The 22,476-nt window shown below is 38.0% G+C and overlaps 1 protein-coding gene across 1 annotated transcript in view; it reads right to left on the bottom strand.

Moving 5' to 3' along the window:
* Window positions 1-22,476, bottom strand: part of CENPP (centromere protein P) — a 114,901-nt gene that overhangs the window by 3,075 nt on the left and 89,350 nt on the right. The window lies entirely within an intron of this gene.

The following is a 22,476-nucleotide window of genomic DNA, read 5'->3' as shown; positions in this document are numbered from 1 at the left end:
ACTCGAGGAAGGGCAGTATAAGACAAAGCAGACCGAGGCTACTGGGTTATGCCCAACAGTGTTGTGCCACAACCACTTGGTCTTTGGGAAGCAGATACCACCGCTTCAAAGTAAAATACTTGTGGTTTGGGCACTCTTACTAGTACCCATATTGACATGTCTTTGGAGAAACGGGATCACCAAGACATGTACAATACTTTGAGAACATAAAGGCGACAAGTTATCAGAATAGCCACTAGTAGAAAAGCATAGCTGGACATTGGAAAACTATTAAAAATCTCAAAGCATTGACTACAACTAAATTTTTGTCTACTGAAAATTAGAGCACGCTGCAGTAATTGTGAACGGCCTTGGTTGCTCTTTTCACAATGAACAGTCATTCCACTATGCCAGTTTTGTTACTGCATCGCTGTAACCTTTTTAGAAAAGCATGTAAAGGAAAAGCAGGAGACTCCTCTGTGCGGAGCCCGTGCAAGTTACGCAGCGTGTAAGATGAAAGGTTACTTGGAGACCAAGAGGAGCTCCATCTGCATCAGAACGCGCAGAAGGAACACTTAATTACTGCGTCCCGCAGGGAGACTTTCCTGCCAAAGAAAATACAATCCAGACACAGCCTATTAGCTTGAAAGAAAGGCTTCACACTGTTACTAGGTTGTACCGTCTTATCTACTTGTTATTAAACCATGTTCCAAAAATTACAGTTTATAAAGTGTGAAAAGACTGTCAGGTTAAATAATTTTTTAGAGCAAGTTGTACATCTTCCGAAAGAGGCTTGGGAATCATCTTTCAAAAGCACTGGAGAAAATGATGAGTTAGCTTTTACAGGCTTAGTCCTCATCTGGCACACTGAAATTGCTACCAGATGTGACCTTGTTCTGCTTTAGGAATTTATGACAAACCAAAGGGGGTTCGTGCAGAAAGCCAAATGACACAAAACACATGGAATTTGCTGGGAACGCCGTCGTGCAAGGTAGTCAAAGCAGGAAGATGCAACTGAACTAAGGACAATGGCCCAGTGGTTTTTCAGCATTGTTTTCCTGTGGAATTAGTGACAACATCAAACAAGTATTCTTGGCTTGGATCCTCAATAGCCCAAGTCTTTGATGTGTAGTGTGCTCCCTCATTTGTTGGGTGTCTTATCATAGGTCTCAAAATCTAGGAATCATTTCAGCTCTGGGTGAAAATCCTAGAAATTTTCAGATGAGCTTTTATCTGGAGAACTTACTTCTCAAGTTCCTTGTTTACAAGAAATTTCAAGAAAGGCATTGCTAAACACTGAGTCATATTGCATTTTGTTCCCCCACACTGAAAATATTACAAAATAGAGGCCTTTGTGAATCACAAGAGAAGAAAAAATACTTAGGAAGACTCAGAGAAACTAGGTAAGAGTTCCATTTTCAAAACATGTTTTAAAATGCACCCATAACATATTTATAAGCGCATTCAGATTTGGCCATCATAATGTCTTCACCACAACCTAGTGGATAGTACTTCATGTGGCATAAGCCATTCAGGTATTTTTTAAGGAAATCACAAAAGGATTAATCTTCTCTTGCCGAACAGCTTCCTTGCTCTGAGAACCTTTGCACAGGAAGCCCTTACTCCGCACTGTGATAAACACTTCCCCCTGCCCCCGGCTGTCTGGACTGTGGGAATCTGAGCCTGTGAGAAATTCAGAAGATTTGAGATAAAATCCAGCTTCTTACAGGAAAAGCCTATCTCAGCAAACCCACAAACCAGGAAAAGCCCAGGACACGCACTCCAGTGCCCGCTTCCCTGCGCAGCGCTTGCCTTGCGGCACGCGGCGGCCGCGGGAGCTGCGCGCACAGAGCTCTGCGCTGCAGCACTTCGGCATAACAACAAGCGCAAAACAAAACTGTTTACGACGACGCTGTCATGTTGTAGCATTACAAACAAATGCTTATTTTCCCACAGACAAGAGAATTGACAACAGAAAGAAGAGTAATTTCTCCCAGCTGAGCAACGGGGTCATGAGCTGACTCACCGGCATCTCTTCCAGCACTTCGAACCCTAACAAATGTCCAGTCCTGCTGCTTGTGAGATGCTCAGAGCACTAGTGACCGTATCAGACCAGCCAGCCACATACAGGCCTAGGAGCTCTAAAAAAGGCCTTGTGTCATTTCACAAGGCTGTTGGAGCACGTTAGGCGATTTTCTGCTCACTAAAACTCTAACGAAAACATTTACCATTATTCAGTGCAAGAGCCATGACTAAGAATGCAAGAAGGCAAAAGCTATAAACCTTACTTCTATACCACTTACCAAAAATATACTTTTCCACTCTCAGATGGAATAATCATTCACAATTATTATTAATTAAGCATTCTGAAAGAATATATATACACATATATATGTATGTTTATGTATATGAAGAGTGTTTAGCAAGTCATATTACTGTGAGCCCCTCCATAGTTGCAAGTTACCTCTAATTTACCAAAGATGCTACAAGACAGGCTCCGCTTCAGCACTGGTTTGAGGACGCACGCACGCCCGTCGCCCACTGCCAGCACGTGGGCAAGACCAAGGCCTTTCAGGGAGGAGTAACATTAATGGAACTTCAGGATCTCAACCTCGGCTCCACAGAATACCACCAACAGCAGAGATTAATTCCAGGAGCATTAAACATTGTCAAACAGGATGTCTGTTACCAATTCCACAAAATTAGACCGTCCCCCTTACGGTCCCTGCAGATAAGGGGCCGTGAGGTGGCCCCGAGCCTAAGACGCGTTCTCCAACATAACCTGCCTTCGCCTCCTCCTTTTCTAGTTCTAACACCCGTCTAATTTTTAATTACAGTAAATTATGGTAAATTAATTATGGTAAAAAGTCCTTACACACTGCTGAAATATTTGGTCCTAACCTCTTCAACAGTTCTTTTCCACAACTCACAAATTATATAATATATCAAGATCATAAACTGAAAATCACTTACGAACTTCCAAAAACTTCTTTTTCTAGACATGTCATTTAATTTGTTTTAACTAAATTTGGTTTTAGAAATTTGGCAGCACAGTGTCCTATAACAAACGTATAGCTCCATATTTTCACACAGGCCATAATCATGCAAGTTAGCAAGTCCAAAGGAAACTTTCCATGGGGAACGCACGTTTAGCGCCTCCAGCAGGGACATGCTGGAGGTACTAAGGGGAATTATGCAATAATTTTATAATTTTAAAATCATAAACCAGCATCCTATTCTTTCTCAAATATGAAAACAAATTTGCTAGTGAGTGTAGGTCCTCAGAGAAAGAATAATCCCATCCTATCCACCCGCAGACGTAGGCAGACGTTCGGTATGCTGAGAACACACAAGGACCACAGAAGGACCTGATTGCCCACAGATGTTACAAGTCTGTCACATGCTTAAGCTGACGCCGTTTTGCAGAAATTCTTGCTGTTTAAAGGCATTGTTGGCATATCTGAACACTAGCAGAGCCATCATATATTACACTCAAAGCCCAAAAGGTTTCATTAGGGAAAGATGTATGACAGCATGCAGCAAAAAACTTCCAGGCTGATAGAATTATTACACCAGCCAAACACAGGATTCAGAAAGAGAAAATATATAGAAAAACACCTTTTTTTTTTTCTTAATGTACTACATGTTACATTAGATCTGGCCCCAAGTTCATTTAAATTAACTCTTAAAAAGGATGTACAGAAAGAATCATGATTATTTAAATACGATGAGTGCGGTCAGCATCTTCATCCTCTCTACGCTTCGGGATCTGCTAGTGGCCACCACACAAAGGCTCCCACAAAAAGGAGAGAGACAGAGAGATGTGCAGCTTTTGGCAGAGCCCAACACCTGCCACGCTGTTATCGGAATGATTCCAGCGTTATAACTACTGCGTTAGCTATGGACCAAACACTCTCTGCTGCTTTAAATCTGGCCAAATAAGACCAAATCATCCCATTAAAAAAATATTCAGCATCAACATGCATTATGAAATAGTTAAACTGACTAACCCCATCATAGGCCTAGGAACTTGGCAGCATGCTTTTATTTCTGGATAAGCATAAATGCCGATTGCAAGTAGGTGGCATATGTAATAAATCATAGCTCTGAATTCTTGTAACTCCTTACTAGTGCATAAAAAATGTTGACAAAAGTGTTTTTTGAACAATAAAATATGAATAATGGAAGAAAGGAAAAAAAGAGGAAAGCCAAAGACTGCACTACAAAAAGCGCCTTATGAAACTTCCCATAAATACAAGTGACCAAAATAACCAGGTTGAACAAGGTAAGAAGAATTGAAGTTGGGCAGCACAGAGGTTTTTAGCACTAGCTATTGATCTCTGCAACTATGGACCCTTAGCATAAAAAGTGCCTTTGAAGCGCACTGCAGCTCAAGTTAAATGATACCCATTAAAAGCCTCGTGCCAAGAGCATTATGGATGTAGGTGTTTGGATAGGACTTTATCAAAACTCTTACTAGAAGAGATGTGGCAACATTTCATGAAAAACAACAGCCTGCATGTTATATTTTTTTAAAGATGAGTCTAAGGTGAAGAGCATAAGATAAAAAAAAAAAAAAAAAAAAAAAAAGGGTAAAATGCTTTGCAATGGCAAGAGTTATACCATCCTCAAGGATTTTAAGAATGGCACATTACCACAAGCTTCAAGCACAAGTGATCTCCATAGGCATTACAAAGTTTCTCATTTTGTGCAATGAAAGGAACATAAATCAAAGACTTTTTTTTCCCTTCAACTAAATTACAGGATGCAAAAAACATGCATATGCAAAACAAAATGGATTTATGAAACTTCACCACTCATAATTATGTCTCGGAATAAACACAGTTCCCATCTAAGTAAACATTTTGCCTAAGTAAAAGCAGTCCTGCTGCTGCTCTGTCTTATGTAAAGTACAGGCAAACACAAGCTGTGTTCACAGGCACAGAACGGCTTTACAGGCACATGGACACTATGAAAACAGTTCTGGGTGGTGAAAGTCTCATTACATCTTGCACAGTAATTAATGCCCCGCATTTAAAGCAATCTGCAAGCCACTTGTGGAAGAAGAAATCTTTGCAAAAACAGCTTTAGCAAATTTTGCTACAAATTCAGGATACGCCTGGTCTCCTCCCACAACGTACAGCTGATTCCCTCGAACAAGAGCTGCTCTGCATGCCCATAGCTCCAGATCTGTATTTTCCTAGCAGGCTGGAGCGTTATAGAGCAGTTTGCTAGCGCTGAGGCTTCCAACTGCCCCTGAAGGTGCAGCCAATACAGGTCATGAGCTCCCGGTGCTGACTGGGAGGCAGTGTCCATCACGGTCAGCCCCAAACCCACCCTTAGCACAGTGGCAATGAAGTATCTTTTCTTTCCTCCACTTGATAACACCTTCCTTCTGCGGAGGCTCTACTCCATTTAAATTGCTGTTTATGTCCTCTTTCACCTTTGCATAACATTCTTATTTCTTGTATCTGAATTTATGGCAATAAAAAAGATACAGCAAACTACACTTCAAGAGTATCTTTCATCCTCCATTTGAAGCTTAGAAATGAAGAACTGCACTCCATTTCAATCTGGTTCTTACACAGGATGATTCGCTTTGTCACTATTTCTCCTAAAATGAGAAGCACCTTCCCTTCCAAATTTTTTCCTGCTCACAATTTTACTCACTTTTCTGTATGTGTTTAACCCGAATTCTGACTAATGCAAATCAAGTGAGTTCCTTTCTGCCTTGCCTGAATAAAGATCCCAGAGGTTGGTACATGTGTAACACACACTTCCTTCCAATATACATAAAAAAGTTAATTAAGAAGGTGAATTGACGTGTTTTCATATTATCTAATTTAAGATTAAATCGACACAGTCTTTTCTGTGTGGTGAAACAGGATATAACTCAAAACAATCTGTTCATTCTTCATCTATTGCCCTTCTAAGAAATCGAGATGGTAAAAAGACTTCTCTGTTAAAAAACACACAGCACATTTAGCATATACAAATTTCTTCCTCTAACTATTTTAGCACACTCTTTGTGCTCTCTTAATTTGATCTAGATTGCATGTCTACAGCAGTGCTATAATAGCATTACCTAGCCCCTGCTGCACAGGCTACAGAGCATCTTGTAACGCATTTCCTTTCAACAACACTTTGTCATATGGCAACCATATGTTTATCTGCACCTTAATTACAGCAGACTGGAAAAAAATACACACTGAAGATTATTTTTAAAATATAAGGAAAAGCAGAACTAAATGAAGATGAAATCTCTGCAAAACAGAGAGACCACTTAGTGAAGAGAGATGTTACAGACGTGTTTTTTCTTTTTTTTTCTTTTTCTTTTTTTTTTTTTTTACCTTGGTGGAGAAAAGGTCAGTCTTTTTCCTCCATTATTTCTCTTCAAAGTTTGTCTAGACTGGAAATTTTACCGGTTTATGAAAAATTACACTCCTGATGATGTGCAAGCATTTACAAACCAAAGCACCAGCAGCAAGGTCCTGGCAGGTTACTCTATTTTTGTTTCTATAGTAAAGGAGTGCAGTGGAAATGAGAATACACTTCTCCAAAACAGCCCATTTGCAGGCTCCCTCCCTACACCCTCAGAGACCTGCAATGGCCCCAGCAGACACCTGCAGCCACCCCAGCTGGGTTCCAAAATCTGGTTCCACTAGTTTTAGCATTTTTTCTTTGCCTTTATACATTAAATGTATCCCTGTTTAGGAGTTGTCTCATATTTTATTGAACTTCATTAACAAAAAAGTCTTGATACTACACTCATGTCCTGCACGGTTATGTGTATGGTCTGAGTCCAGGTCATATTAATTGACTTATCTTGTGTGGAACACTGCACCTAATCATTTCTTTCATTAGAAATCCAGGCTAAACCAGTACTAACTCATTAATTAATTCCTTTTCCACAAGTCTACTGACAGACATACTGTTTTTCTTGCATTCCCGCCTGGATGCCACCCTGTGCCACGTGCTCCAGGCGTCCCTGCTTGAGCAGGAGGTTTGGACTGGATGATCTCCAGAAGCCCCTTCCACCTTCAACCATTCTGTGATCCTGTGAGTCCCCTAATCCGCCCCTCTGTGCTTAAGGACAATTGATGATACACTCAATACAAGGCATTATGGAGAAATCAGCAGACATGTCTAAAAGCAATACTAACCAGTCAAGGAGGATATGGAGACAAAAAAGTTTATGATAGAGGGAAAAAAGGATGTCAGATTACAGAACAGCGAGAGTATCAACAATTTGGGAAGAAACAATTGTGAGACATTCTTTCAATAATTCTAAATAAGTAGCCGGAAGCTAAAGAATCTTTAGGAGAGAAATAAACTAAGTTTGGGTTTTCTTCTTTTATTCCAGAAGCATTTTGCTTTATAGAGCTTTAAATATCTTTATAGAAAATGCTGCAAGATTCTCTCTTGTTGATGGCTTCAAAAATGGTCTATGACTGTTCAAAGGAACTTGCATTCAGAGTACCAAGAAAGAGCTGATTTCAAGCATGACCCAACTTGCTTTTGTAGTTTATACAATCAAGCTTGTCCAGCTTGTCCAGACAGTCATACTTTTAAGCAGAATATAAATAAAAGCACCTGAATTTAGTTAATGGCTTGGCTCTGAACAGTGTTAGTTTTATTTCCCAAGTACCCTGATTTAGTTTTAAAACAATCACAGGACACAACCCATGTTTATTTCATTACATTTAGTTCATCTCAATAAGCTTAATATTAGACTTTTATGTTTTTAAAAGCATGACTAAAAAAAAGGTTTCAGACAAATTATTCGGCTTATGTTGAACATTTATCATTGCGGTTATTTCATCTAGACTATTGATCAGGTAGAAGGTAAAATTGCACAGTTAGGGACAAGACCTTCAGCTTCTTCAGCTGTTGGGAATCAATAAAGCTCCAAAGCAAACATTCATCTGAGCTAGTGCAGATGTATGTATCTATAGGCTTAGAACATCCAAAATATAATGACTTTTTATTTCTAATCAAAGGCTATAAATTGTTTAAGAGATTGATCTCTTGTAACTTGGTACAAACAGCAGAGAGGATATATAGGCCCATGAGTAACCATCAAATAAACTTGCACTTTCACCTGCATTTCACTATGCAGGTGAAAGTGCAAGTACAGGAGGAGCTGTACTAAAATCTTCATTGGAAACATGCGACAAAGATGCAGTTTGCGTTTGCAATTCTCACATGATTGGAATTAAGAATAAAAATATGTTCCTTTTTAGTTTTTGATACATTTGATTCATTTTATCAAATGCATCCTAAATATACACAGGAACGAAATAGAAAATACTCTTGAGAAGACCCAATCATCCACAAGCAGAGATTTACCACATAGAAAAACATTTAACATGAGCATTTATAATCATTGTGTCTATGAGGGCGTAAAGCAGTCAATCCACTGCTAAGTAACAGCCTAGTAAAAACTGCCCAACTGCTCTGAAAACTTCATCTACTGAACACTTCAGTGAGAAAGTGGAAAAGAACCAACACTGAGTAACAGAAGAAATAGGGAACTATCTTTATAGGGAAGAACCTGAACAGTATTCATGCTGAAACTACCTTAGACTAAATCTGTTCAGACAAGGATGATGGGTGCTGTCAAGTACAAAGGAATCAGTGCTGACGGTTCTTAAGTGAATCCATTAGGAAAAAATAATGTGCAGTTGCAACGCAAAAACGTATACTTAGGCTCCACCTTTTGGGGTATTTAAATGCCAAAGCTGCTGTCACCAAGACTGTGCCTCGATATGCTTGTGTAAATATTTGTGCTATTGCTAGGTACTTCTACACTACCAAGTACCAGTAACACCAATCCTAGCTGCCAAGCGCTAGTCATTCACTTCCCGTGCAGCCCCTTGGCTGCAGCAATTCAGTTTGAATTAAATTCAAGCAATTATTTGCTTGACTTTAAATGGCTGGCATCACAGAAACCTCCATCCTACTGTAGGCAACTGCACGCTTAGCTCCTGGAAAAATCCAGGTCCCAGTAATTGAAAGAAAATTAAGCTAATATTGCAGCTACTCTTCTCTCTTCCTCCTCGCCCTTGCTCAGCTTTTCAAACAACCAGCTTAATTCTTTCCTGTTTTTAAGTCTGTAAGGAAGTGAAGTAACCCTGACACAGGCACACACATAAACCTCCTGCGCATGTACAGCTTGTCTCAGCGAGCGCTGACTGCCCAGCACATCTGCCCTGACTCACAGCACGCAGTTAGAGGAAAGTGAGGGTTACGGAGCACCAATCTCTGCCAGAATGTGATTTAGCACAAATACATTAGAGGGATTAGGAGAGGCCTCCATGGCCTATACTCCCTCCCTGCGCTCACCACAAATCCACTCCCATCTCATGCAGCTCCTTTTTTCTACACAGAGCAGTGCCAAAATGCCACCCCATGGCCCAGGGTGCTCACAACTGTGGTCAGACAGACCATGAACCATGTTTGCAGAGTTACATTAGTCCCTGGGGAAGTCCATGTGCTCCACAGAAAGACTGAAGTATTTGTGTAACTATTAAATTGCTATTTGTGTAAGTATTAAATTAAAAATGAATGCTTATTGATTCCATTGACAAATGCCATAGACTAACTGGGCATTCATAATTACAGTATGCAAAACATTACCTTGAGCACAAAGTAACTTGAGCACAAAGCAACATTACCTCGAGCACAAAGTAGCATTATAGACTATAACCTTATATAAAAAGGTTATATAAAAAGATTATAACCTTATATAAAAAGGTTATAGTCTATAATGCTATTTCAATATAAAAAATGTAGATTTTTCTGGTATTCTAATTTAAGCGGCAATTAAAGAATCTATGATTATTAGAGGTATATTAACAGGACAAAGTACAAAGTCATATAAAGAACATCAAAAATCCAATGTTTGATATAACTGTACACAAGGAGTTGAAGAAAAAAGGGAGAGAAATAATGGTAATAAGGAGAAAATGAAGAGCAGAGGATATTTAAAAAAAAAAGAAAGAAAGAAAGAGAGGGAGAGAAAGAGAGAGAAAGGGAAAGAGGGAAAAACAGGCCGATAGAACTGAGCAAAAGAGTAAGTTCAGAAAGTTTGGAAGACACGGACAGCTGAATAAGAAGTTCAAGAAAAAGGAAATTGAACCAACAAACAAAAGGAAGATTTTGCATGCACAGAATTGAAATACATTGTTTTGTATAACTTGTCTATTTTATAATGCTTGCATAAAAAGACCAGGATGAACCAGTTAAAGACAAGCTACATTTCCAAAACCAGGCGGACTCTGGTATTAGAAACTGAAGAAACTAGAACAGACACATTATTTGATTCTTAGGTAAGAAAAAAATGATTAAAATGGCAAGCAATAAAATTTTACAACAAAAATAATTCTAGATAACTTCAATATTCTTTTTTTTTTCTCTTGTAGAAAGACCTCTGGATGACTCTCTTCCATAACACAGTGAGAAATAACATTTAAGGTCTCCAGCAAATTCATCATCTTTCTTTGGCTTTCTCTATTTTTTCCCCTTTGTGTCTTGGAATTAGCTATTGTGTTGGCATTTTTTGCAGCTGCCCTTTCCAGAGCAAAAATAGTATATTCTAGCATATGTACAAAATATTTGTTCTTTAAAAAATATTTCAAATAGTTCTACAGCTCCTAATAACTCCAAAATCACAATGCTGATTTTTAAGATATCCTGTTGGCTTATGAATCCAGAATTACTTTGAAATTCCTAACTCTATTAAGTTGCAGCAGCTTTCCTGCTCACTTTTATGGGACAAAGATATTCCTGACACTGAATTACCAAGAAGGTACTTGGTATAAACATAAACTATATATATAATCCTGCAACTTTCTGAATAGCAAACATTTTTGGCAATATCAGCTTCTTCTATCTCATACAATGCAAAGTGGTAATGCAAAGAGAGGCCAGGGGACATAGGAGAGGTAGCAAATGAAGAACTAGATATCAAAGACTTATCCAAAATATAGTATAAAATTCATGCATGCACAATCCTTTTAATGGTCTTCAACTACCTTATTCCCAGGGATTAAGCATGAAGAAGGACAGCCCTTTCCAGCGAGTCATACATGCCCTTTGGTATCTTTGGCTTTCACTGTTATTGTTCTCCTGCTATTTTTCTTAAAACTAATGGTAATAATTTAGCACAGGATACAGTCATAACTCCATTTTGTTATCTAGACACATTGCTTGTGAAAAGAGTTACTGTTTACATCCATTCATGTATCTTGGTTATTGAAGATTAAAGTCCATGCATGCTTGCAGTAAATTTAACACAGAGAGTACATAGTTCATAGAAGCTGCTACACTGTTTTATTATCTATTCAAACAATAGTGAATAGTTATAGTAAAGTAATAAAGTCAGCTAGTGGAGGAAACTTTAATGTGAGAATCTTTGTAGGAAATGAAATATAAAATTAATTTTTAAAACTCCTATGTGGACTCTCAAACTTGGGTTATCATATCCGATACCCAGTAAGTAATTACTGATGCTTTGCATTTTAATGTAATTTAATTACCCAGTATCATTAAATACTTTGTTCAAGAAGCCTGAGAAACCTTCTGCAATGTCAAAATAATTTTGTCTGCAGTACAACCAAAAAACCAACTGATCATAGAAAAAGTCTGATGATACTGCTATTGTATGAGCACAAAACCACTAGGTTCAGCCAATGCTACTATATACAATAGCATTTTCTAGAGCCATATAGTTGAGAACAAGCTTACAGTGTGTTATTATACAGAATATACTTCAGCATCAGAGTAGATTTATGCATTAAATCAATGTTAAAAGCACTAGTTCTTTGAAACAGGTGAACATTTACTCCATTTCTGAACTGCTTTCATTGCGTGAGATCAAAGTAAAGAAAAACAGCTTATGTCTTGGCTGACAGTTGCTGCTCTAGTTGCTAAACAAAGGCAGTTCTGCTCACTCTCCCCTCGCTGAAATATGAACAAAACAATACAGGAACCTTTGCAGGATTCTAGATTGCTAAAATTAACTGAAATGTTCAATACCAATCTTAAGTAAACTATACTTTCTGGGCTACAGTGACTGAAGAAGTTTTCAATAACCAAAAGAAAAGTAACCAAAAGAAAAAACAAGGAAATGAAAGCCTGCACCTCCAGTAACTCCCAAGGGCTCTGGAGGGATGGTTGAGAAAATTATGATTTTAAGTTTTGGCACTGTTCAGAGAGCTGCTGTGCTGATGACTAAGCTCTACAATAAGTTTTGCTTTAATTGTTAAATAATTCAGATAAGAGTTTCTCATTTGATTTATGGCACAGATTTGAGTTAGCTCATACTTTCCAAATTCACTCATAAAAGGAAAAAAGGCAATTAAAAAATTTCAGACAAAGTAGTCAAACCAACATAAATTATTGCTAATCTATGTGCTTATAAATGGATTAAGGATAAAGCACTACAGAAGCAGCAAAACGTTTTAAGGAGAAAATGACCAGTTCATAAAGAAGAAATGCACAACTGTATCAAGCTGCTGCAAACATTTTTGAGTATACTTAGACTCTGCCATTTATATTATAAATAAATGTTACTATAAACATTTTGCATATACAGTGTGTCTCCAAATTTGTCTGTGCTCCATACCATCTCAAATTCCTGTCACTCTTGTTTCTACTTTCTAGCATTGTCTTCTTGACAAGCAGGAAATTGCAGCACTACTTTACACACCTTTCAGTGTCAATTCTGCAGGAGAAAAACCTTTTCCAAGAAAGCACTATGTGGACTGATTTCTGACCACCCACATTTCCCACCAGTTAAATATTTGTACTCAACCAAAGCCACAAGTGAGCCACATTTGCCTACGTATCAGTAAGTGTGCTGTACAGAGATGTTGGAATTGGATTCAAGGCAGCTAACTCGGGTCCCAGTAGTGCTGATGCCCCAACAGCATGAGCTTTTTGGTGCGGTCTCATGGATACCTGGGCTCGCCCACTCAAGGTGACACGGGCAGGGCAGCACACGCTGCAGTGACATCTCTGGTTACACACAGCCATGGTGCTCAGTGCTCAATCTGATACCAATTAAGGTTCACACAACTGATATACTTTCATAAGAAATAGTAAAATGTTTTTTTCCTCCATACTTAAACACTCCAATCTTTCAGCTGAAACAAAAGGCTCTTCATATACCAAACATCCAGTAAGTAGGATCCTTCCACATGCATTAGTTTCACTGTACAGTAATGGCATTAATATAAACATACTGCTAATTTAAACCAGTCAGTAATGGAGTAAAATCTCACATCATCCTTTTTTTCCCAAACTAGTAAATCAGAGAGATAATGCACTTTTTTTGCAGATGTGGTATGTTACAGTCAAGTAATCATTTTCTTTGAAACAAGAGATTTGCACAAACTTCCTTCTCCACCTTTGTCACACATGGATAAGGGTTATATTAAAACTACATGTAATAAAATATCTTCATTTTGAACTGGTCAACTGTAAGTGGAATATATTTCCATGGTTTTCAACAGTCTTTGGAATACAGAAGCTTAGGAAAATATTAGTTAAGTCTAACTCTTGCAAGACAAAAAATTTATCAATAAGAAGTATTCCAATTGAAGTAGAACTTCAAGTAAACAAATGTCAAAGATTATTATGAAATTCACAAATTCTTGAAACAGCCTGAATATTTATGCGTCACTGTACCACACCACTGGAACTGATGAGAGGCAGGTTGTGATTAAGTTGAATATGCACCGCAAAATTCTAAAATCCTCCTGAGCAAGTCATGTCTCAGTATATATGTCCAATGCATAATGTCCATGTGTCACTTTGGACCTTGAAGTGTTACCCAAATCCTAACAGATCTTCCAATCTTTCTTGGTCTGAGAGGATTCTGGCCTAAAGGCAAGGTACTGAAGAGAGAGTACACATCATTCCAGGAACAAGTGTATGTAAACATATCCATATAAAATTGCTCAGTCATTAAAAGCTATTTAAGAGCATATAGGATGATTCAAACCAGATTCCCTCCCATTTTACTGGGAGAAGATGTCTTATTTCTCACTTAAGCTAAAAAGAACTCACTAGGTTGTTTCAATGTGCTTCTAACCAAAGAAATAATTATATCTGGTTGTTTCTGAATGAAGATACAATGATTTAAACTATGGTTTCAAAAAATAAAGATTTGGGGACCTCCTACGCAATTCCTACCTGCCCTGCTTTCCTCGGTTTTCTCTGCATCACCAAGCTACTTCCTCTCAACCCTGCCAGCATGGCTGCTGAAGTGGCTGTGCCATGGATTAGACCAGAAAGCAAAACATAGGGGGAAAAATGGATTCGTTCTCTCAATATGACTAATAACACAGCCACAAAAACAGTAGCAACACAACAGCCTGGAGACAGCACCACAACAGTCACGGCGGAATGAGTGATGATGCTGCAGGAGAGCTCAGCTTCTCCTAAGCTTCCAGTTGGACAGACGTGCAAAGCAAGCAGGCAGGATGAAAGATTAGCCTGACTGCATCTCAAACCACTTGAGGATTGAAATGGGGTAGTGGCAAATACTATTCCACCGAAGGTCTGTTCAACATCCAGGCTGAACAAGCATCCCCGGCTGCTCTGTAGCCAGAAATGGCACAGGACCAAGCACCTTTACAAGGACAGGAGCTGACTGGACAAAGAAGGGACAGACCTGCCTAATGAAGTTGCCGTGGAGAGATGGCAAGCTTTCAGATAGGGCTTAACAGAAAACTTCCTTTAAATGTTTTGCTCCTGCTACTGGAATTAAATATTTCAGTTCTGAAATGGTTCATTCCTAGCCAGATTAGACTGCCAGTTTCCAAAAGAAACAACTGTAGGTTTCGAAACAAAACGCCCCGTGCTGTAGAAGGGTTGGACAGAGCCAGGTGTGTGTGGTTTCAGGGCATGTGTTGACATGACAGTTAGCAGCAGTCAGCAGCGGTTCAGAGGGACAACTTCCCCACCTTGTGCCACCACTGCTCCTGCCAGCTGTGAGCTTCTCCTGATCATCTGGCGTCATGAAAAGAAATTCCCATTTTGTACAAGTTTGGCCACAAATTTTGTGTACCACCTGGTAAGGTCATAAAGCTAACATAAAGCTAACATAAATCATTACTTCACAAGGTGAAAAAACAAGGCTCAGCTTACGTCAATCTTGAATTTTGTGCACTATGAAGTTATCAAGCACTCTGGAATTTTCACAATCATAAATACCAATGTGGCACTAAAAATAAAATTTAAAAATCAGATATGCAAGCATACATATACATACATACAAATATGTATACACACATATATATATGTATTTATTTGTTACTTTTTCTCCTTTGAACTCCCACTGGCAGCCCAGTACAGAACTGCCACCCTAGTAATGTTTGCAATTTTCTCTAATTCACCCAATCCAATCAGTTGGAGGAGGTGCCACTGTTTGTAATGGGGAAAACATGAATCAATGGGCAAAGACAACTACATCTTAGAAGTAAACCACAAACATACTTTGTTATTTTCCTTAAAGTGTCTTGTTATGTCAGCTGCCAACAAATCCTTCTCTTTAACTAAAAGGCTTCAAAATATTTGTGTCATCAGTTTACATCTCCTTCCTGAGACAGTCTCTCAGTGGAGAGGCATCTTATTACTAAATTCTAGTTAATATTAAAACCAACAAATGTGAAAATATTTCAGGCAACAAAAGTGATATAAACAGCAAGCCACAGAAGCTTAATCTGTCTACCAGAAGAGATCTCAAATCAAGATTTTTTCCATAAAATCAAGATGGAAACAGTATATAAAAGAAGAAACAACCCAAACACTTATAAAAGAAGTATTTCGGTGTATTCTTCTATACAAACACTTTCTTGACATTTTGCCTACAGTAGAAAGCACAATCAAGCAAAACCAAGCAAAAGGAAAATAAATCATTGCTTGGGAAAGTCAAACAAATGGAAAATGACCATTACAATAATCAAGTATTATTAATCAACGAATTCTAAACTCAGTCTAACTCAAAACTTCCACACAGCTATGGTCATACTAATTTTCTATATTTAAAATAGGCATATCTTCTATATTTTAAGTTTACTTGTGCCTTCTTCATTTAAACAGCTCAAGAGAAACACCATCCCTTTGGTCTGGTATATATAGTAAGCCTACTGAAGAAAATGGATCTGAACACAAACAAGGGCAGGATGTGAATGAAAACCCTGGAGGCTGAAGTCAGCTAGAAATTTGGCAACTATGGAGTTTGTTATGACCTACAAATCCTCTTTTAAACAGTACTGAATCCTTCATTCATGTTTTATAAAAGAAGGCCCACTGTCTTTACAAAGGGAAAAAGATGAAAACGGTCTCTTAGATGGTATTTCGGAGCAAAGAGAACTGAAAGAGGACTTTACATTTATGTGAATGATCCTGGTAGTGTGATGGGCTTTCTGCAGAAAAGTTTACAGTGTCCAAAAACATTAGTGTCATTGTCTTAAATATCCGCATATCAAAATTAAAGTCCTAGACTCAGGACTTGCAGGAATATAACAATATTTATCTAATTATTCTTCAGTTTATACAACAGAGGTTTCAGTACAGCAGAAATTAGACATAGTAACTGTTATGTAAAGTGTGGCAAAGACAAAATTTACTGCTTCTTTGGTAGCTATGCTGAAAAATACAATTATCTTAGGAAAAAGTCAAACCTTGTAATTATAGTGATGAGTAGTATGTTAACATAAGACCTATCAGTTCTGGCACATGGGGGAAAAACCATGATGCTATTTTATACGTGCAAAAGTCATGCTCAGCAGCTAAGCTGAGTATTTTGGAAAAACTACATGTAACTGCTCAAAATAGTAGGAGGCATCAACACCTGAACCTGACAAAAGTGATATTTTTTGAAAGGAAAGACATAAGTACAATGAAAATATTATACGTTTACTTACAACAGCCAGCGTTTAAAACTCGCGCTATTCGAGCCAAGTAGATAACTTACACTGGAGCTTGCCAGGGGAAAGAGGCTTAAGACAAACAATGAAACAATCAAAATTCTACTAATTTTCTTCTCTGATGCACACACGTTCAGGTAGGAGATAGGAAACATCAACTGTAAATTGCAGCTGGCTGCTTCCCTTAGATGCTACTTGTACCTATATGCATCTTCTGCAATTACGACAAATATTCAGCAGAAAGCACATAAGTTTGACAAATGTAATTAGTTAGGCAGACAAGACATGTAAAATACTCTAAAAGGAGCAGCAAATAGAAATGGACAAAAAATTATCAGTTGAACCATGATCTGCAAAAAATTGAGGCAAGGTGGAATCTGCACTGCCTAAAGACTGCAAAAATATATCTGATGGAGAGAGGAAGGATTTGCAAATTACTTCCAGCTCTCTGTTCTTTACTGTAGATGAACTTTAGATACAAAGTGAAGAAAACATATCTTCAAATAAGAATGTTGCTGTAATGCTGAATGTAAACATAACCAAAATACACTGAGATCCGGCATTAATGAAAGCAATGAGGTAATCAGTATTTTATATATGTAATTGACTTCAGTGAAGAATTGGAATTGGGATACAGCTGCAGTTGGAAAACAATTGTTTTAGGTAAATACATCCTATTTGCACCCATCTCACATTGCAAGTTCAGGTTTATTCCCAGCTATGCAAGTAATCAATGCTTTTATGTAATGTAGCACTAATATTTTTAATATGCAAGAAAAATCTGCTTTCAATTTCTGTTAAGGTTTCCCTACAACATTTTTTCCTTCTCCTATGTTTTTTCCTTAAGGATATTAGTGACCACTGATTACAAAAAGGAATGCAGTAACTGCTATAGTTTTTAGAAATGCAGAATACTGCCAATCCCAAATTCCCCGTCTCATGTTTTGTGCTGACTTCAACAATTATGTGTTTTTTTCCTTATTGCTAGTTTTTAAACTATAGACTTGAGTGTTTATGAAAAAACCCAAAATAGCAATTCCATAGCTTAGGATTCCATCTTTGTCTCTGACCAAAACCAACCACCAAGTGCAAAGACTCATCGTGATAACCAATAATTTAAAGATTTATTTACATCCATTTATTTTACTCAAAGACTAAGAAATTGCTGCTGTAATTTTTCAATACTTCCTTTTTTCTTTCAAATTCATGAACAAAACAAAATAAATGATATCTGTTTTAAATTATTTTAAAATCTTTTTCTACAAAATAAGTTCAGGACTGACCGGCAGGCGAGACAATTTGATCAGGTGACAAAACCACCATCAGATTTCTAGCCCCCAAACATACCAGCACCCAAATTCCTCACAAGTCACTTCCTGAACTGCGGCAGGAAGGTATTTCAAGTGAAATCATCGGTGGTTTGGGTGGGCATTACAATGCTGCACAATAGCACAAAACCGAAGCCACAGCTGCAACAGTCCTGCCAGCTGCCCTGATCTCCAGCATCCTTAGCCCGTGATCCTGCAAAAAGGTCTAGCAGGTACAGAGGATGGTGTCCCGTTCTGTTCTGCAAAGCCACTGGAAGCTGTAGGCCTTTCAAAAAAACAGAGATAAACTAAACTTTTTTTTAGCTTTCCTAGTCTTACAGAATTTGGATACTTCAGGATTTGGTAGAATTCAGAGATCAGGTATGGCATAGGCAGAGAATATGCATTAAACAGAGCTTCTCCTCAGCCAAGACTGGCCATATCCACCACATCAGCCTATTAGGCAGTTCTGTGGTCTAGCCAGCCTGGCTTTCTGGAGATACGTGTCTAAAAACTATCTGAAGATGATCCTGAGGCAGTGAGCAGAGGCATGAAAAGCAGTGTGTAAAGACACAGTGAAGTGAATGCTGCTATCACTTTGGTCTCTGATGGCCATAGCATAATTTAAGCACAAAGTCTATTACCTGACAGACAAAACCAAGGAAAAAACCTAATGTGCAATCTTTTCTTGTACTTGTGATAGAACAACTCTTGTCCTATTGTTGGACTCACTTTGCTCTTCACAAATCACATCTCTTTTCACAGGAACTGAATCAATCAGTACCTACTCCATTACAGATGTAAGCTCCATTTGCAAGCTGCTTGTTGAGTATAACCATCCGCTGCCCCCCCCCCTTTTTTTTTTTTAAACAGCTCCAGATACACTGCAAAATGTTAATATTTCTATTCTTGACTGTGCAAAGCAAAGTACAATAGAAATCAAGTTAACTATTTTAAGAAACAATGGCTCTTCCCAATATCTTTCCAGCACATACAAGCTAACAATTATGGTCAACTCCACAGTTACACAGTCCATAACTATCTGCCTAGACATTCCTCGGAGTGTTAATTCAGGCCAACAAGAAAATTTAAACGTCAGACAAACTCAGACAACTCCAACTAGCAGGTAAATTTGTCATTTCTGAAACTCAGCAGACTCGTCGCCTCATCACGCAATGAGGCTCCCCAGGCTCCTGCATGGACGCGGATGAATGAAAAGGCCCCCAGAGGACTTGCGGTAAGGTACGGCGGCTCCCCCGGCCTCCCCCCGCGCTCCCTTTCCCTCCTCGGGTTACTGAATTCGCTGCCGCTTCTGGAGAGCTGCGTTTCGGGATCGTGTTTCAGTATGTAATTAGCCTTGCATAAAAAGAAAGACAAATGCCTCAGTGATTTTTTTTCCATGCATCAGCTACAAGTGGAATCATTGCTGTAAAGGGAGAAAAGAGAAAGTTTCCATACTAAAACCTCAATAAAGGAGGTTTGTTTCTTATGGATTACAGGATGTACAGACACTAAGAAAATATGAATTCCAGAAAAGTGTTCTAATTTTTATTAAAAAAAATCATGCTAAGGTTATGCTTTCAAAGTATGTTATCTGTGCAGAATAACAAAACTACCTGGAAATTCTGCTCTGTGGAAACTGGCTTCTAAATAGGTGAAAGACAATGGAGGAAAAAAACACATATTTTTGAGCTCTTTTGCAAACAGTCCATTTCCTTGCTCCTTATGTAACTGTAAGCCCTGGCGGGGAATTTCCAGCTGTGCCTTGTCAGCCCACGGACCGGGCTCATTGTGCTGCTTCTCGTCTCCCTTGCGCGAGCTGTCGAGCTCTCCAAGTAACTGTATTAGCCGCTTCTCGGCGCACAGAACAGAGCAGCGCTTTGTCCCCAGGGAAAGAAGCTATTTCAGACTTAACTAAGGAATCAGCTAGCATGTTTCAACAACCCCTACTGTTCCTCTCTTTGTTTTAAAGATACCAGTGTGCTTTTGTTTCATTTGCAACTGGAGACTAAATGACAGCAAGCAGAATCTGCTGTTAGGTTAGATTACAAGGTAAAATACATTTTGAATTTTAAATTACTGCTTAAAGCATGGTGTTGAATGGCTTAAACTACATGTTAACAGTGACCGTTTGATACTTTTTAAATATGTACAAAGTAATACGTGCTATTTTTAGTGATACTGAACATAAATGCTTTTCTAGAGAAAGTATGCAGTACCAGTTGATCTGCTTTTTGTTTGATATAAATGTTTGCCACACACTTCATGCTTAAACTAACTGAAAGTGTGATTATTTTGTTGGTATGGCTAAATGTAACTTACTTCTATGCAAGCAACTTAAAGAAGAGTAAGTGAAAATATTGATAAATCACTTTAATCCCTATGTATCATGAGAAAGGACTTGACATCTTGAAGATAATTGTATTTAAACTGAATATAGATTACTTAATAAATTCTGATATACTGGGTATTTTTAAAGGATCACTACTTTAAAAACACTTTCCATTATAGTAGCAAATAATAACAGAATGACAGATATTGAATATTACGAAAATCACAAAGCAATGAACACATTACATGCTCACATATCAGGATGCTGCTGTATTTTGCATGTTCTAAATATTTATGTGTAAAATAAAAAAAAGCATAGCGATGCAGTCATATTAAGAGTATCTGGCAACACAATAATTTCAATATGTTAGCTACCAATAGTTTTATTATGATAGACAGTGATTTATGGTAAGCCTTTGAAGTCAAATACCTTTAACTTGTTAAGATTTAAAAGTTGCCTGGCACTATACTAAATAAAGTAGCTTCCTGAGAGCTAAACTGAGGATTCTAGTCATGGACATGAAAGACCCAATGTCTTAAGGCCATTTTCCTGCAAGACATTCATACTTTGGGTCTTTTAAAGGTAAGTCACCCCTGATTAAATAAGCCAAGAAAAGAAACTTGGAAAAGTATCACAGGGTTGTCCATGCAAGGAGCACCCTTTGGAGGAAAGCAGCAGTAGGAGGCTGTTGGTACTTAAGCATTAATACACTTAGTGTGAAAATACAGCATATAAACTCACATATATTAATATGTCTGGGTTATAAACACTTTTTTTTTTTTTTTTTTGCAGATGGTGTTTTCTTCCTAGATTTGTAAGTACAATATATTTTATGAAAACAAGTTCCACTTTACAATAACTGGATTTGAAAGTTCTACTATTTTCTGTTGCAGTTAATGGGGAAACACTGAGGCATGCTTGTACAGTAAATATAATATAATTCATACTCTATTAATCCTGACTTTTAAAAAAGCATGCCTGAAGAATGCGAGAGTATTTTCCCTGGATTCAATACATGTCATGCCTCTGATGGCAGGAGTATATGATTAAATGCTAAACAAACAAACTCACTCCTATACAATTTAGAAGTGATTTAGATATTGCAGTCACAGCATTACAAAGTGTGCGAAAATGTAGCCATAATTAATTAGGCTCTCCCTCGTTTAACAGAAGGTATACACATGGTCACGACTTTTCTCATCGTTTTCCCGGCAGCCTCTTGGCACATTTCATTACAACATGCAAAGCAGAAGTTTACTTTGCAAATTTTACAGTCAGTCACTACTATATATGAGTTAGAAAACAGAAACATTAGGTCACTTTTCCTGCAACATGAGGTACTAAGAAATGAGCCTTTCTTCTTTCTGGAAAAGAATATATGTCATCAATACAACATACAAGCTCCCATACCTACCTTATATGTTAACTATCTTTAATTTCTGTAAATAAGACAGTATATGGTCTATATAGCATTTTGGATAATGGCTGTCTAATCAATAGAAAGAGATCTGCATATACCAAATTCTGAATTATTTTCACAACCCTGTTATTGTTACATCAGTCATTACGATAGAGAAAAATTTGGCGACTTGTAGCAAATACCTGACCTATTATACAATCAGAAAGTACCAAAGTAATATATATATTTTTTCAACTGGTTCAGGCAATAACACAGTTCTAGTCCCTCAAGCAATCCTATAGTCTATTTATACCATGTAAGTAATATAGTAGACTAACTCCAGAGAGAAAGACTACATATAAAGCCTGGCTGACAGCCATTAAGGAAAAGCAGTCTTAAATTCCCTCAAGACTTCCTTAGAGAAAAGCCATGGCCTTGCTCTCAGCCTAAGCTTGGGCACCGAGATGAAGAGCTCTAAGCACCAAGTTCTCATTGGGGAGAGCTATTTCTCAACATCAC

Source organism: Tinamus guttatus, unplaced genomic scaffold (assembly GCF_059628265.1).
Source record: "Tinamus guttatus ecotype Peru unplaced genomic scaffold, ASM5962826v1 Tinamus_guttatus_pri_ptg000169l, whole genome shotgun sequence".
Lineage (NCBI taxonomy): Eukaryota > Metazoa > Chordata > Aves > Tinamiformes > Tinamidae > Tinamus > Tinamus guttatus.
The sequence above is the reverse complement of the archived record's forward strand: the minus strand, read 5'-3'. Positions and strand labels throughout refer to the sequence as shown.